This window comes from Salarias fasciatus, chromosome 5, assembly GCF_902148845.1.
Source record: "Salarias fasciatus chromosome 5, fSalaFa1.1, whole genome shotgun sequence".
NCBI classification, from domain to species: Eukaryota; Metazoa; Chordata; class Actinopteri; order Blenniiformes; family Blenniidae; genus Salarias; species Salarias fasciatus.
The window spans coordinates 3,557,842-3,572,114 of NC_043749.1; the positions used below are offsets into that span (position 1 = coordinate 3,557,842).

Here is a 14,273-nt window from a genome sequence, read left to right on the forward strand (position 1 = left end):
GATTCCAGCGAGCAGCAAAATGTGAACTCATTTCTTAACGGCTGTCGAGCTTGTTGATATAATTAGAAAAATGATATTTCTGTGTCTTTGGAGAAAATCTATCCTTTCATTATCTCAATGCAAGCTTCCAGTTAGGAGAGTGAGTCAAAACAAAGAAGCTATTTAGTTTTTACAGACTGATTGGGCATCAGTTTAACTATATTGACAATATTGATGAACTTGTACACAATGAGAACTGTAGTATATCCCCAGTATTACCAGTAGTGTATTTGTAATGTGGGACTTTTGTGCATACGTTTGGTACCAGACTTCTGTTCAGAGCTGTGGGATTTAATCTCAGAGGAGCAGGTCAGTGTGTGACACCCACACTGTACAGAAACTTTCGTTACACAAACCATTATTTCTTCTATTGTGTAATATGAAATAAAAAAAAAAAAATGCACTATAGAGGTAATTAAAGACTTCAACAGCCCAAAAATTTTTTGTTAGGTTCACTGGTGACTGTAAAGCAGGAGTGTCACACACACCTCAGCTCAGGGGTCACATTTATCCCAATGTCATCTGGAGCAGCTCGAACCGGTGTCATAGTGCAGGAATGACCTTTTTCTTTGTTGTGGTGCAGAGTTTATGTGACGAAAATGTCTCTTTTTTCATAAAAACCAAACAATTACGACAGAAATTTAATGCAATGTCAATGTCGAACGTGTCCTGATAATCACCAAGTTGTACTTGAGGCCGTTTCTGCAGCATCATTCTAGATTACATAAACGGTTATGGTTTCTGCAACAAAATAAGCTTCTGTGCTTTGCCTGACCAAAGCTGCACTGTTCGCACTGTGTTTTTGCTTTGTGAGTCCGGTTGAGCTGCATTTTGCAATGACTAATGTAATTGTGGGTGAAGGGCGTCTTCAGTCTGTTTGCCATTACATGAAAAAACAGGTTTAAAGCCAGATTTAATTAAATTTGTTGAAAAAAAAAACTCTGTTTTGTCTTTGAAAATTTTGCTTGGTGGTTTGTTGGGCCGGATTGGAGCCTCTTGTGGGCCAGTTTTGGCCCACAGACCTTATGTTTGACACCTCTGGTATAAAGTAACCAAGGTGTGAGCGAACGACTGGGTGATGTTGCATTCGAAGATTAGGAGGATAGATGGATGTGAACGTTGCATGAGATTGCTTTTAAATAACCGTTATTGTTTCATTAATGAATGGCCTAATCGGCTTTTTATGGCGTTTTGGAGATATGGTGCCATGCTGGAGAGGCCTTTAGCTATTTTGCGTTCCTGGCTTCTGTCCCAAATGGTTTGATAGCAGATCTCCAATAAAACATCTGTGCTATATTCGGCAGTTTCACAATGAAAAAGATGATGAAAACGAGCTAAAATCTCGGTTCCTTTCCATTTGCGGGTAAATCGTGTTTTTCCTGTTGTTGCTTCTTCAGCTTTTTGCACCTCGGTCTTTGTTTTCCTCTCCCTTATAGAGACACGTGGCAGCGAGGTTACAGCAGGCGAAGCAGTTTCTTTGCTTTCATGTTGTGAGAGTGAAACCTCAGATATTTTTCTGCCTCTCTCCACTTGTGCTAATGTAAATGATTTGCATGGAGTTTGTCCCTGCTGATTAAGGCTGTTTGGACTGCTCCTCTCTGGAAGCATGCCAATTGAATTTTCTGCCTTCTAACACGCTCGGAGAGTGGGGAATATGGTTCTCGTCGGGCCCGGAGGCTTGATCTCTCCTCCTAGCCTCCCTCAGTCCTTTCACATCACTCTGACAATTAGTGAGCTCGACCATCCCCAAATGACACACGTAATTAAAGAGTTGGCATTATAATTACAATGTGTTTATTGTCTGTTTATGGGTTGTGTGCGGCGCATCACGCACGGGGAGACTTCTGTGGTGTAAATGGATTCGGGGCTGTTAATATTACTTTGTGGTAAACGCGATTTCATGCGGCGAACATCTCGACGCCTCCTTTATCGGCCCTGTGATGGCAGTTCTGTCTGTGGCGCGCTGCGACGCACTGTTTTGGCCAATGGCGACGGAGGCTGGCACCGGAAAAAAAACAAATTATTTAGTCATGGGCTTTTAACGGGCACAACGGTAAATGCATGTTAAGTAAATGATGCAATTTATTCCCATCTCCTCGTTCGCCCAGGCTGGCTGCCACGGGGACTTCTGCCAGCTTTAAATAAGTGGTACCCAGATGGCACTCGCATGATGCCCACTTGGTTACAAAACGGTGCTGGGGAATAAAGGCCTGCCATGACAGCCAGCGGGTCAGCTGCTGAGCCTGTTGCTCTGCAAGCCATGCATGTGGGTTAATGCGGCGTCAGCGCCGAGGCGCCGGATTCTTTGCGAAGGTTGTTTCTCGGAGGAGACACGTTAATGAGGAGGGTGGCATCAAAAGGGAAGGAATTTTTTTTCTGAAGTTGAAGACTTTGGACACGTTTTCAAGTGAAAATCGCAAAAACTTTGCAGGATAACGCTCTGACCGCGTCGTCATATAAACTGAGCAAAATGGAACTTTTCTGAAACACCCGCTAAACTACACATGCACGTTCTGGACATTAACGTTTGCCTCCAGAGGTTCCTACGTGCTCAAGTCAACGTTTTCAGCATTTCTACTGTTTCCATGTAAACGGACGCCGTTTTCAAAATGTTGCTTTGTAAACTTAAAACTTTCTGAAATGAAAATGTGAAAGCGATGCGTTCTTACATGAAACGATGTCGTCTAAACGGGGCCTTAGAAAGGAGAGAGGATGGCAGGTGTTGAGCGGTACGTTGGAAGCAGGACTTGCTTACCTCCTCCTCTCCTCTCCTCTCCTCTCGCTGTGCAGCTGTACCCGTCCTCCCAGGGCTTTTCCTCCTTCTCTCTCTTTCTGGAGTAGTGATGAACTGTGTCATCTACAGCCACTAACAGCCCACAGCTGCAGCAGCGCCAGCCGCCGCTGCAGATCGAGGGACAATGTGGAACTGATTTTTCCAGCGCCGAGAAATAAATAAACAAAGCCCTTCAAAAAAACAAAAAAAAAAACAAAAAGAAACAATACCACAAACAACGCACGGCTTATGCAAATGCGGTGTGAAATGTGCTGGCGAATCGATAAGCCCTTATTTGTTTTACAAAGAGACTATAGGACAGGAGTGACCATTTCACAAGCTAACTCTTATTCTATCTGCGGTAGCGACCCTCTAACATCTGTCCGGGACGCGGCGAATCGAACCCACGCACGATGATGAAACGCGCTAACTATTTGTTGCTGAGTTGTGACATGAAGCGGCTCGGCGGTGGTGGGGAGTGTTGTTTTCTGCCGCGTGAGACGCCAGATGTTTGTGGCAAAGTTTTCAGTCACTGTGGTGGGAGAGGGGGGTCAAACTGTCAGTAGGTTAAAGGTTGAACTCCGTAAAAGAGAGAGAGAGAGAGAGAGAGAGAGAGAGAAAAGAAAAGCCTCAGCGCCCGCAGAGTTAATTGAACATGTGATATTCTTAGCTAAATGTAACTCATAATGTTAAGCACTTTAAATCTGAGTCCAGTTTTTGCAAGGCGAGACGATTCCACTGCTGAGATCTGTGTTTTTCCCGTGAATGAAAGATGAAATCCTAACAGCCCGTCCCATTGTTTGGCTTTTTCTCCCAGTCACCTTGTAATTGTTTCTGTGTCATAAGCAGCTATTAGTATTGCTCGAAAATGGTAATGCTTTGAGGGACTCATCTCTTCCAGAGAATGGCTCTCTATCACACTCTCACATTCTTTTAAAAGGGAAAAGGAAGATGAATTTTGCCCATAAAGGCTGTATCACAAGGGCTTTTTATCCTAAATGGCTCTGGGGATTGTTATCTGTGGGAAGTGTGTCCTGCCTCCGTCGTGTTCAATCAAGTGTCCACTTAGCTGTGACTGGGAGTAATTGTTCCCAAGTGGGCCACACACTGACCTGTTAATGTCTGCGCTGACCCTGTAACCTTGTCAGCACGTCTTAGGGAGGAGTTTAAATCATGTGGATCTCCTCTGCGTCTTTACGCTACCGGGTCAAGTGGGCGTCGGTCCTGAAAGACCACTCTCTTGTAATTGTCCCCAGCAGCATGGGTCAGCGAGGGGTGTTCCCAGAGATCGCCTCTGATTAGATGTGGAACTGGGAGTGCTGTGACTTAACGGGTCAAGCCATTGATCCGATAGCAGCGCAAGTGTCCCCAACTGTAGTCGCGCTCGGTGCCGGAGCCAAGCCCTGCGATCGGGCCAAGCGGCGTGCAAAGTCAGCTCCATGTCATGTTTTAGAGGAGGCATCCGGACCCTCAGCGTCTCTCAGTCTCTCATTTAAAGAAGTTAGTTGACTCTTTTCTTAGTATTTGTGGCGCATCACTGTGATAACACAACATAGTTGCAGTAGTGCAGTGAGGTTTTCTATCTCTGGATGTCATGTGGAACTCATAAAAGACGACAGCGTCGTTAACACAGCACTGTGGAGAGTTGAACGTCCAGGAGATGGGAACGAGGCAGCACGTAGGGCATCGTCAGGTTAATCTGAAGCCTCCACTGAATGATCTGCTGCTGCTAGTGGTGTTAGCCGCTAGCAGCCAAGTTGACATTTACTGGGACAGACTCCGTGATCCTTCCTAAGTCTGAGAAGATAGCGGAGATCATCATGAGGCTGACCCCGCAAGATCTGCCTCCTCTTCGCTTTGTTGCACAAAACCTAGAATTTAACAGAAAATAATGAATCTGAGTACACTCTGCTGAATTGTCATGGTTTTCTGACAGTTTTCCTTTCATTGGATGGTCAGCAAGTCTTAAAGTGTTTGTACAAAGAAATTAATGGCCAGGAACACACCGTTTCTTCACACAACAGTTTTTCTTGACTGCAACAAATTCAGGGACTCAATCAACAGTTATTCTAATGTAAAACTGTGTTCAACATGTTTATTGAAAATCTTATTGGACCAGTTCGCAGCCGCTAAAGTTTGCCAAAGTATTTGAAACTTTTTCTTCGGTCAACTTGAGGCAGCCTGATTATCACTACTCAGCCATTGCGTTGTATTTTGTGTATTCGAATGTTATCAGATGTTCAGTAGTTGACCTATATTGTTTTGTCTGCCAAAAAAACCCCAGAACACCATTTGGCAGAGCGCGAGTGCTCATTTCCTACCCAGCTTTTTCTCCTCAACGAGGCTGGACAACTTCAAATACCTGCTGGGTTTGCTTGGAAACGCACAAATGAGCCGCAATTAACACGCGTGCTGCAAAGTGGCTGGACGCGGAGTTTCTTCTGAGACTGACACGGGTTGTAATGCGAGTGAAAAGGGAGGATTGCAACCACATGTTTCCAGAGGAGGAGAGTGTTGAGCAGCAGGCATGCCAAAGGCCACAGAGCTCGGTTTCTCCTCTGTCTGAGCGACGGCTTCAGCCTCATGTCGGCACGTCAAGTGGTTAAAGCAACAACCAAAAAAAAAAAAAAAGTGTCAACGCCACTCGGAAGCTCCTGCTCCTTTTGTATGTCACACATAAATCCTCTCTGTTTGGAGTCTTGGCTTTGAGCGGGACTGAGGCTGGAGTGTTGTGTGTGGCGGACACTGCGGTCAGCGTGGCTGAAGTCACAGAGTGCCCTCTGTTGTTGATCCCACACTGAGAGGACCTTTAAGAGCAAGTGCTTCTTTTGAGGGCCGTGGAGATACAATAGAGCAGCCATAAATCCACTGGTGGGGTTGAAGAGGGGGCTGCCTGTTGGGATCAACATATTTTTGGGAGTAATGACAGGCATGCAACCGAGTAATCAGAAGGGTCTTATCTGGGGCCGACGGCAGACCCAGGAATGCGGACGGCCTGTGGAAACAGCGGCCGCGCTAATGGGGTTAGCCGGAATCCAGAGGGGTGAATTATGAGGAGCTGGGACGTCGGAGGGGCCAGCGGTTTGTTGTGTCTGGTCACAAAGCTCTGCCACCGCCTGCTAAAAAACTAAGTTATAGACCCGTTTTTTTTTTGACACGATTTCCCACAGGGCGAGCCAATTAAAGCGAAGCCTTCTAGTTCGCCTTTGAGACGGAGCCACATCCGAGCAGCGAGAGTCGAACAGGCGTACATCACAGGGCCAACGAGCCGCGCGCGCTCCGGCGACAGCCACCAAACCAGAAGCCATCCATTCTGCCGCCTCATTTGCATGATCTGAATTGTATATGGAAGTCATTAGCATCCTTCCCCTTGTTTATCGGGCCCCAGATGAATGGTTTGGAGCGCAACAACAGGTTTTTAAATAAACAACACGTCCAACTTGTTTCAGATGTTTTGTAACACTGCTAGAGTTGCATCATTTGTTTTGGGAGGGGGACAAGTAGAAAACTGAGGTGTAAACCAGTGCAGAGTCTGTCGGTCACCAACTTTTGTTCGTTTCTGAATCATTAAAAAAAACTGGTTTACACGACAATGTTTTCAAGTGAAAATGTAAACATTTCGGCGTATTTTGGTTGTCTGACTTAACCAGCTCACTTTTCGCTTAAATGGACATTGTTTTCAAAATGTTGCCGTGCAAACAGAGCCTTAATTTGACATCTTGAATATGTGATGAGTGACGACGTTCAAATGTTCAGCAGCAGTCAAAGAAACCTTTGCCTTCAAAGCGAACCTCAGGCAGCGTTTTAACCTTGTTAATGTATCTCAGCACTCCCAAGAAAAACTTCCTCCGCATGATCCATTTACAGAAAAGATCCGCAAGCATCTTTCACATTTGTAACTTGAGCTTCTTTGAAGATTTAAGACCAGATAGATATTGAAAGTTGAAGTCATCTTGGACGATTTGTCAACATTTCTCACAGTTGTGACAATTCCTCAGCCGTAAAATCAAAATAAATCCAGTCAACCTTGTAGTAAAATGAGCTTCCTGTTGGTTGATCTGCAGTAAAAAGAGATGCACCGATGATTCAGATTTGATCTGAAAATGGTAAAAATTTCAGGTCTTTAATGTGCTTTTCAGTTACTCATAAAATCTCAACGTTTTTAGAAAAAAACTGGAAACCTGTGGGCGTTCAAAGTGTTTTGATCGGCGGCGTGAATGTCTCATGTTTCTGCGGTCGCCGCAGGTGCTCTCACATGCTAATAAAGGGAAACAATGTGACATGTTTACTGTTTTAAGGTGCGAAGTGAACCACAGAAAGAAAGCAGGTACTGTGGCAGTCGTTGGTGCATCCGTCACAGCCGATCGTTGGGCTCGTCGAGAGATAACTTGATATGCATGTAGGCCAGGTGAGGCCAGGAGGAATCAGTGCGTCACGACTCTTCAAATTATTTTGCGATCACGTTCGCTTCTGCCGTTTCTGATGTCATTTCTGTACGTGTGGGCTCTGTGGATCAGGGCAGGGGCTTTCCCCACCTTTTTTTGCTTCCTGTTTGTAATCGAATCTTTCCCCTTCCTTCCTCCCTCCCTTCTCTCTCTGTCTCTCTCTGTTTGTGTCCTCTGCAAAACCCCCGCAGGCCTGCCCTCCAGACCGCCAGCCCAGTTCTCATTGGAGGAATGGCGTGCCCGTCGGCCGTGCACCAGTGATCGGGGTATGTGGCAATCCTCCCACCCGCCCTGCTCTCGCTGCATGCAGTGATGTGCAGACGGGCCGTTTGCCTGTGAAGTGCCTCCAAAACACTGCGAGATTTGACTATTTGTATGAAGTCCATAATTAGCCCGAAGCCGATCCCCACAGATGCATTGTGAGCTTTTCATCAGTTTTTTTTTACTGGTTTGCGTTTTGGCCCGCGGAGCGTGCACGTGAATGATAAACACCCTGATAGCGCTGCTGAGAGTCAGGAAAAAGATCTCACTGCGGTTTTTTTTTTTTTTTTTTTTTTTTTACTCACCAATATTGCAGTTATTTTAAATGAATTAAGCTCCAGGACGGTTCCAGGCCTCTGAATCGCTGCCCACATTGTTCAGTTTTTTTCTTGCCAACAGTTTAAAAAAAGGTCCGGGTGTGCTCTTGTCAGTGGCCGTTTTCCCAGTTGGAGAATCGGCTCTGGCTATCAGGGCTACTTCACCACCTTTAACCCCGCAGCTCCAAATTCAGACCTTTTAAAAGGAAACTCTTAAAACGATGATATGACTCTGTTATATTCAACTGGAGGCCGCTGACAAGGGGTCAAGCATCTGCTCACTGCCGATGGTTCACACAGCAGAAGTTACTTTACTGACTCTGAAAAATGGCATTTCAGCTCCAAAGATAATTAACATAAAGATCAACTCAATTTGCTTTCAGCCAATTCCACAAACAAGAAGTTGAGTGTTTACTAAGAGCTGAGGCTCCTGCAGCGATCGAGGAGGCTAATCAGCCTAATTGATACTCACTTCCACTTAATTTAATCTTGTTTTTGTGTTGCATAACAAAACGCTAATATTGACGGATTGCAAAGCGTGTTTTTGTTTTTCCAAAAATAAAGATGGCAAATTTATTAGACAAGTTGTTGAATCGAGCAGCACAGGCTGAGCTGTGCACAAAATCAATAGGAAATTAGCTGTTGATTCTCAATATTTACTTTAAAATGTGGACGGTCTGAAGGTGTTCCTGTTGCACAAAAAACGCGCATCTGTGCTTCTAGGTGATTTTAGAAAAGTACATTTAATTATACATATTATGCTTTCTAATATCCCTGTTTATATTTAACGTGCTTGCAGCACATCCAGAGGATAAACAAGAAGAATGTAGCAACCGAGAAACCGCTTGTAAATAGAATATTTCAGCTTTATTGTTTTAGTTTGTAACAATATTCGTTTGCTTTTTATTTGACTATTTTCAGATTAAAATGACGTGTTGTTGGAGTTTCACAATGGGTTTTCCCATTTGTTAGCATTTCATTTAATACTCTGCATCCAGTTTGATATTGAGTTGGCTAGACCGATAAAATAGTGCCATAATAACCTTTAAAATTAATCTTTAAAGTTTTTTGTTGTTGCAATGGTGCAGAACATATGTCATGAAAATGTCTATATTTTGACAAAGCCAAACAATTACTATGGAAAATGACTAAAATCTCAACAAAATGTCATTTTCGATGAAACCTTCTGGTGCAGAATACAATGAAATATCTAAAAAGACGTACTGGAAATTAATGATACGGCCATAAGACAAGCAAACTGTACTTCAGGTCATTTCTGCAGCGTCACTGCAGGAGGCTATAGAAAAAGATTGTGGTTAGTGTTATAAAATACGTTTCTATACAATGCATTTTTTACTCAGCAGTCAGTAGGAATAAGTTGTTCTGCTGCGCTTTGGTCGGTCACAGCTTCGCTCTTCTCTCTCTGCAATCAGACTTAACATTCAGGAGAATTCTTTTTTTTTTTTTATTTATTTGAATGAATGGATAGCATTTAGTCAACAGTAACTTTTGTAATGTGCAGTTGTGTTTGAAGGTTTCAGACATCTCTGAAAGAAGTAACTGATCCCACCATGAACAAGTAAATATCAGATTGGATCCACATTCGCTGTGCAGCAGAACACGATAGTCCCGGCCATTAGCGTCCGAGTCCTATTTTAAACGGGTAATTCCAAATGAGGATTCCTGGAAGTCACAGTAAATTCAGCATCACATCGTCTGTTTGGGGATTACATGAAGAAAGTGAAGATCTGCGGCCGGCTTGAATTTACAGAAGGTCTGTGCTTCAAGGTGTTTGAGAAAACTTTCTGTTGAAGTTTACCTCAAACACTTGATGCTGCTTTAGAAGTCAAGGTCTTTTCTTTTCAGTCACTTTCTATTGTGTGAACAAAAAAAAAACAACAACCTAATAACACCATATTTTTCAACAGTTTTCTTACTTCTCTTTCAACATTTTGGTCACTCTAAGGCTTGATCCTCTCTGCCTCACTCTTCCTCTGATTGTGCCAATACCGTAGAAATATTGCCACATTTTCATAGAGCTGAAAAATGTCTCATTATCCGATCTGGTGACTCGACGTTTTCCCCTGTAAATGCTGTTTGCGGGCCGCAGTTTTTCAAAGCTCTTCCTCCCTCCCGGCGCGTGCTGGAGTGTTTTGGGTGTGAAGGTGAAAGGAGTGTTTTCTGATTAATCGTATGTCACCATATTAATTGCCCACTTAAAATCTGATCCATTTCTCAGCATCTCTCCATATATCAGATCGCCCTCTGCCCGGTTGTTGCACCATCAGCTCCTTTGTGTTGGTGACTCTCCTTTGTTTTTTAATATCTTTGGCGTACAGTAGGCTGCCTCGCTGTCCCCCCGCTCACCTCTGCCTGCCCCGCCGGCTCTGATTGGCCGAGCACTTTCTGCGCCATCGTCTGGCTGCTCGCCAGTGGCTGCCGTGCCCCCTGATCAGAAGAGAATGTGACATTTGTGCAGAGGTAATGGAATCTGCGTGCAATTAAATCTCTGACTGTGAAGAGGAGTCTATCTCCTCCCCGCTGCCCTCCCCCCCTCCCCCCTCCCCTCCACATCTCCTGCCATTCCCAGCAGCAGGGGGGGTCAGGCGCGATGATGAAACCGTCCCAGCAGGCCCCCGCGCTGCTGCTCTCTGTTTCCCAATCTCCATGTCAGGTTGTATTTTTTTTTTTTTTTTTTTTTTTTACTTTGCAGCACTAGCCTCGTCTCAAACTGGCAATTAATTACAGAAAGCGTCCATTAGGAATCTCTCCAAATATTGTACAAGAATTAATATTCAATTATCAAAATTGCATTACACGGCAGCGCCGCCGCCGTTTTAATGAATTCTGCTGCAGGTGACAGTTGTTATTTTGTGATTGTGGGACGGCTGAGCATCTCTAGATGTGTTTTCTTTAAGCTAGCGGAGCAAGAGAAGAGAATCGGAGGGCAGATTCGTGCACGGCTGAGAGGAGGGTCATATCTCTGCCACTACACTTAACGCCTCATTTGTGGGCTTTGTGGCCAATGGCTTGAGTCTGTGATCTGTTGCCATAAAAGGCAGCTTTTCCCTCCTTGCTGATGGGGCACTTGCTTGTGGGCTAATACCAGATTCCCCCCCCCCCCCCCCTCCACAAGCGGACTCATATCTAATGGATATGTGTGTCCCATCAGGGCGGCTCATAAACATAAAGCTCTGTGCCGCCGCCGTGCCTCAGCGGAGCCGGCAGAGGACGGAGGCATTTCCCCCGACCGAGCCCGGGGAGGAGCGGCTCCCCTCTGCAGCCCCGGTCCGCTCCGGGTGGGACGGAGGCGCAGGATATCCCGGTCAGGCTTTGGAGAGATCCTCCCTCGTCGCTCGCCGCCTGCGTCCACACAGAAAAACCACCGGACACAATATTCGGCACAAACGCTGAATTGGAGGAATTGTTTCATGCTTCATTTAAACAGTGAAAGATTAGTTTATTCTTTACGTCCCGCTGCTGGATGTCGCAGGGCTCCTTTAAAAAAAAAGAAGTATGATTTTTCTTGTATTGTGCCTCTCTAATGTATTTTGTCGTGATGAATTATTAATGTCAGAATGTTGAAGGGAGTGTTGTCTCTGAAAATATCAGGGTCACTCCGTCTCCTCTTCTTCCTCCAGCCAAGGGTTAATTTGAAGCAACAGCCGAGCGAGCCTCCCCCGTTTCCTCGCCGCAGCGAGAGTCCTGACTCTTAACTTTACTCGTCACCACGGCGGAGCAAATAAACAGGCGGCCATCCCTCTCGGCTCTCTGTTGTTTTGCTCGGCCGCAGATGGCTTTGGTGTGTTTTGCGATAAAGAGAAAGCGGCTTCGCTCGGGGAAGGAGGGGAAAAGAGGCTCCCTCCATTAGTGTCATTCGAATGGTGAATTAGATCAGTCTGACAGATAGATGCGGAAAATTGTTTTAATTGTATAATTATCTCTGGTTAGCCACTTGTGCGGAAAAGTGCTGTGATGTGGGTGAAGGCCGGGGAAGAGCACATTTTGGCCTTTATGTGCTTATTTTGCCTGTGCACAGGAAATGAACAACAATCGGGGGTCCTGAGGATAAAACACAAACACACCCAAACTCACAGGCGCTTGCACTCCCTCCCACACACACACACACACACACACACGCGCACACACACGCACACACGTGCCATAGGCAGGTTGGGACGTGCTCAGTGAGATGTTCCCTGTAAAGCAGTGTGTCTGGTCAGCAAGGCGAAGAGGAAGGCGCCTGTGACCGTCTGATCAAGACGCCACAACGTGTCCGTGACGCTGCGGCCGCGGCGTAACGCCGCCGGCGTGGCGAGGAGCCAGAGGCTCTTTGTGTTAATAGTGTCCTCCATCGCAATCAGAGCATCTCTGTTCTAGTTTTCCCCCCTGCTGAGCTTTTCCCATAAATGAATCTGTACGACGTTCCCGTCTTCACTGCAGGCCTGGTTGGGAAACGGTGATCGTTCCTCTCCCGCCCTCTGTGTCTTTGAGAAACGGCTCGGATTAAGTTGTGTACAGCATGCTTAGCCGTCAGATTGATTATCTCCGCGCTCCTTCCTATATCTTCCTGCTCAGATCATCAGTTTTGATTGAGGCGGACTGACAGAGCATCCTGAAACCGTAGATTGTCATCACTCTAAAAGCAGCGCTGCTCTTTCAGCAGAGGGTATTTCACTGAGATATCTGCCACACTTTAATATATATCATACTATTATAATCATCCCAATCACTATTAGCCTAAACATAATTTTTTTTTATATGTTGTGTATAATGTTTTTAAATTAAGCAAATATTAATTTTTTTGTTGATTGCCAATGACAAATGCACAAAGTGTACGTTAAAATGCATTCAAAGTTAATGTATTTACATGTTAACTCTAAAAACTAGCATAATGTAACACATGCAACGCTTCAGAAGTTTCAAATTACGCTAAGATGAAACAGTCTGATGTGTTCATTTACTATTTTACTGAATTAAATCATGTGAAATGTTTTAAAATATCACTTTATAGGGTAAAATGCAACATGAAACACATTACTATGTCATCTTATTATTATACAGTTCAACACCATTGTCAGTTATTGCCCAAAAAATACTATTTAAATTGTTATAATGGAAGGACTAAGCTATTTATGTGAGATTTAACTTTTTTGTAAATTTCTCTTGATAGATTTGTTTCTCACACAGCCTGAGCCGAGTGCCGGCGGCAGTCTGAGAGTCTTTCTCATGTTTTTCTGACACTATTTGCCAAAACTGCTGCAGTTTCACATGCGTCTACTTGAGAGGCATCACTTTAAAGTGTGGGTTATCCGCACTTCAAATGAGTTGTCACCTAAATATAAAACCAAACAGAAAAAAACTCCCACTTAGGTTTTGGTGTCTTTCTTATGAAATAATTAATTGTTGAAATTTTTTTATGCATTGGAATAACCGAAACGGTTGATTTTCAGGCCTATCAGCCCAATCCTCCTGATTGACACCTTGTAAACACAAATACTCTTCATAATAAAGACATTTATCTTCCCCATACTGCCATTAAAAAGTCAATTACAACAAAACATTGTCACATAAAACTAAAAAAAAGGGAAGAAAAAAAAAAAAACAGCCAACAAAGCAGCTAATGAAATAAGTCCCAGTACATCCTGTTTACAGCTCGGGTTTCCACGCTGCATCGGGTCTCTTCAGTCTGCTGCAGCAAGATTTAACTTGTTTTGAATGAGCATTTAATTCTTCCCAACAACACGCCCCCATGAAGCCGGTAGCCGTGTGTTGCACTCGTCTTCTGACAGATCAGTTACTGAATGATTCCTCGGGCCTGGTGGGCAGAGCGCGGCGCGGCGAGGCTCGGGCCGCGGCGCTGAAGCGCCGCAGTCGGCAGCTGCATGCAATTTTCAGCTCAGCTCATTCAAGTGTAATAAAACAATGCGGGGAGGATTGCAGGCCTGGACGCTCTCACTCTCGGAAGAGAGAAAAGTTGAAATGGGACCTGCTGCGGGGCAGCCGCCCCCATTCACAAACATTTTATTATACCGTTCTCCCGCAGGCTTTTAATACCTAATCAAATAATAGATGTTTACACTCTGAAGCAGTGCGATGAGAGACCGGCGACACGGAGCAATTTACGGAGCGAGTCCTTGTCGTGTCTCAGTTGTTGCCTTCGTCATGCTCTGTTGTTCAGCTGCATCTCCTGTTGTAATGCTCGGGGGATTAGCAGGTAACAAGGCGGCGGCGCTCCTCTGAGGACGCCGCGCGTGGCTTTGAATGTCTCGCACAATGCAACATAAATGAGGCGGGGAGGGGAGGATGGGGGGGGCGGGAGGGTCTACCACCAAATGGTGATTTCCCAGCTACACAGGGAGCCTCCTCCTGGATAATGCAGTAATGAAAGGTGACAGGAAGGACTCAGGGTCTGGAACGAAGCCGGGGCAGCTGGTC

The 14,273-nt window shown here is 45.0% G+C and overlaps 1 protein-coding gene across 5 annotated transcripts in view; it reads left to right on the forward strand.

Annotated features, from left to right (window-relative positions):
- Positions 1-14,273, forward strand: part of foxp1b (forkhead box P1b) — a 187,518-nt gene that overhangs the window by 16,640 nt on the left and 156,605 nt on the right. For 4 of the 5 annotated variants that reach the window (XM_030092283.1, XM_030092278.1, XM_030092279.1 and 1 more), the window contains exon 3: positions 7,449-7,523. The exons of the other annotated variant lie outside the window; for it this stretch is intronic. The gene's annotated coding sequence lies outside the window, so the exon portion shown is untranslated. The remainder of the gene's footprint in view (positions 1-7,448; positions 7,524-14,273) is intronic. 5 annotated transcript variants of the gene reach the window in all.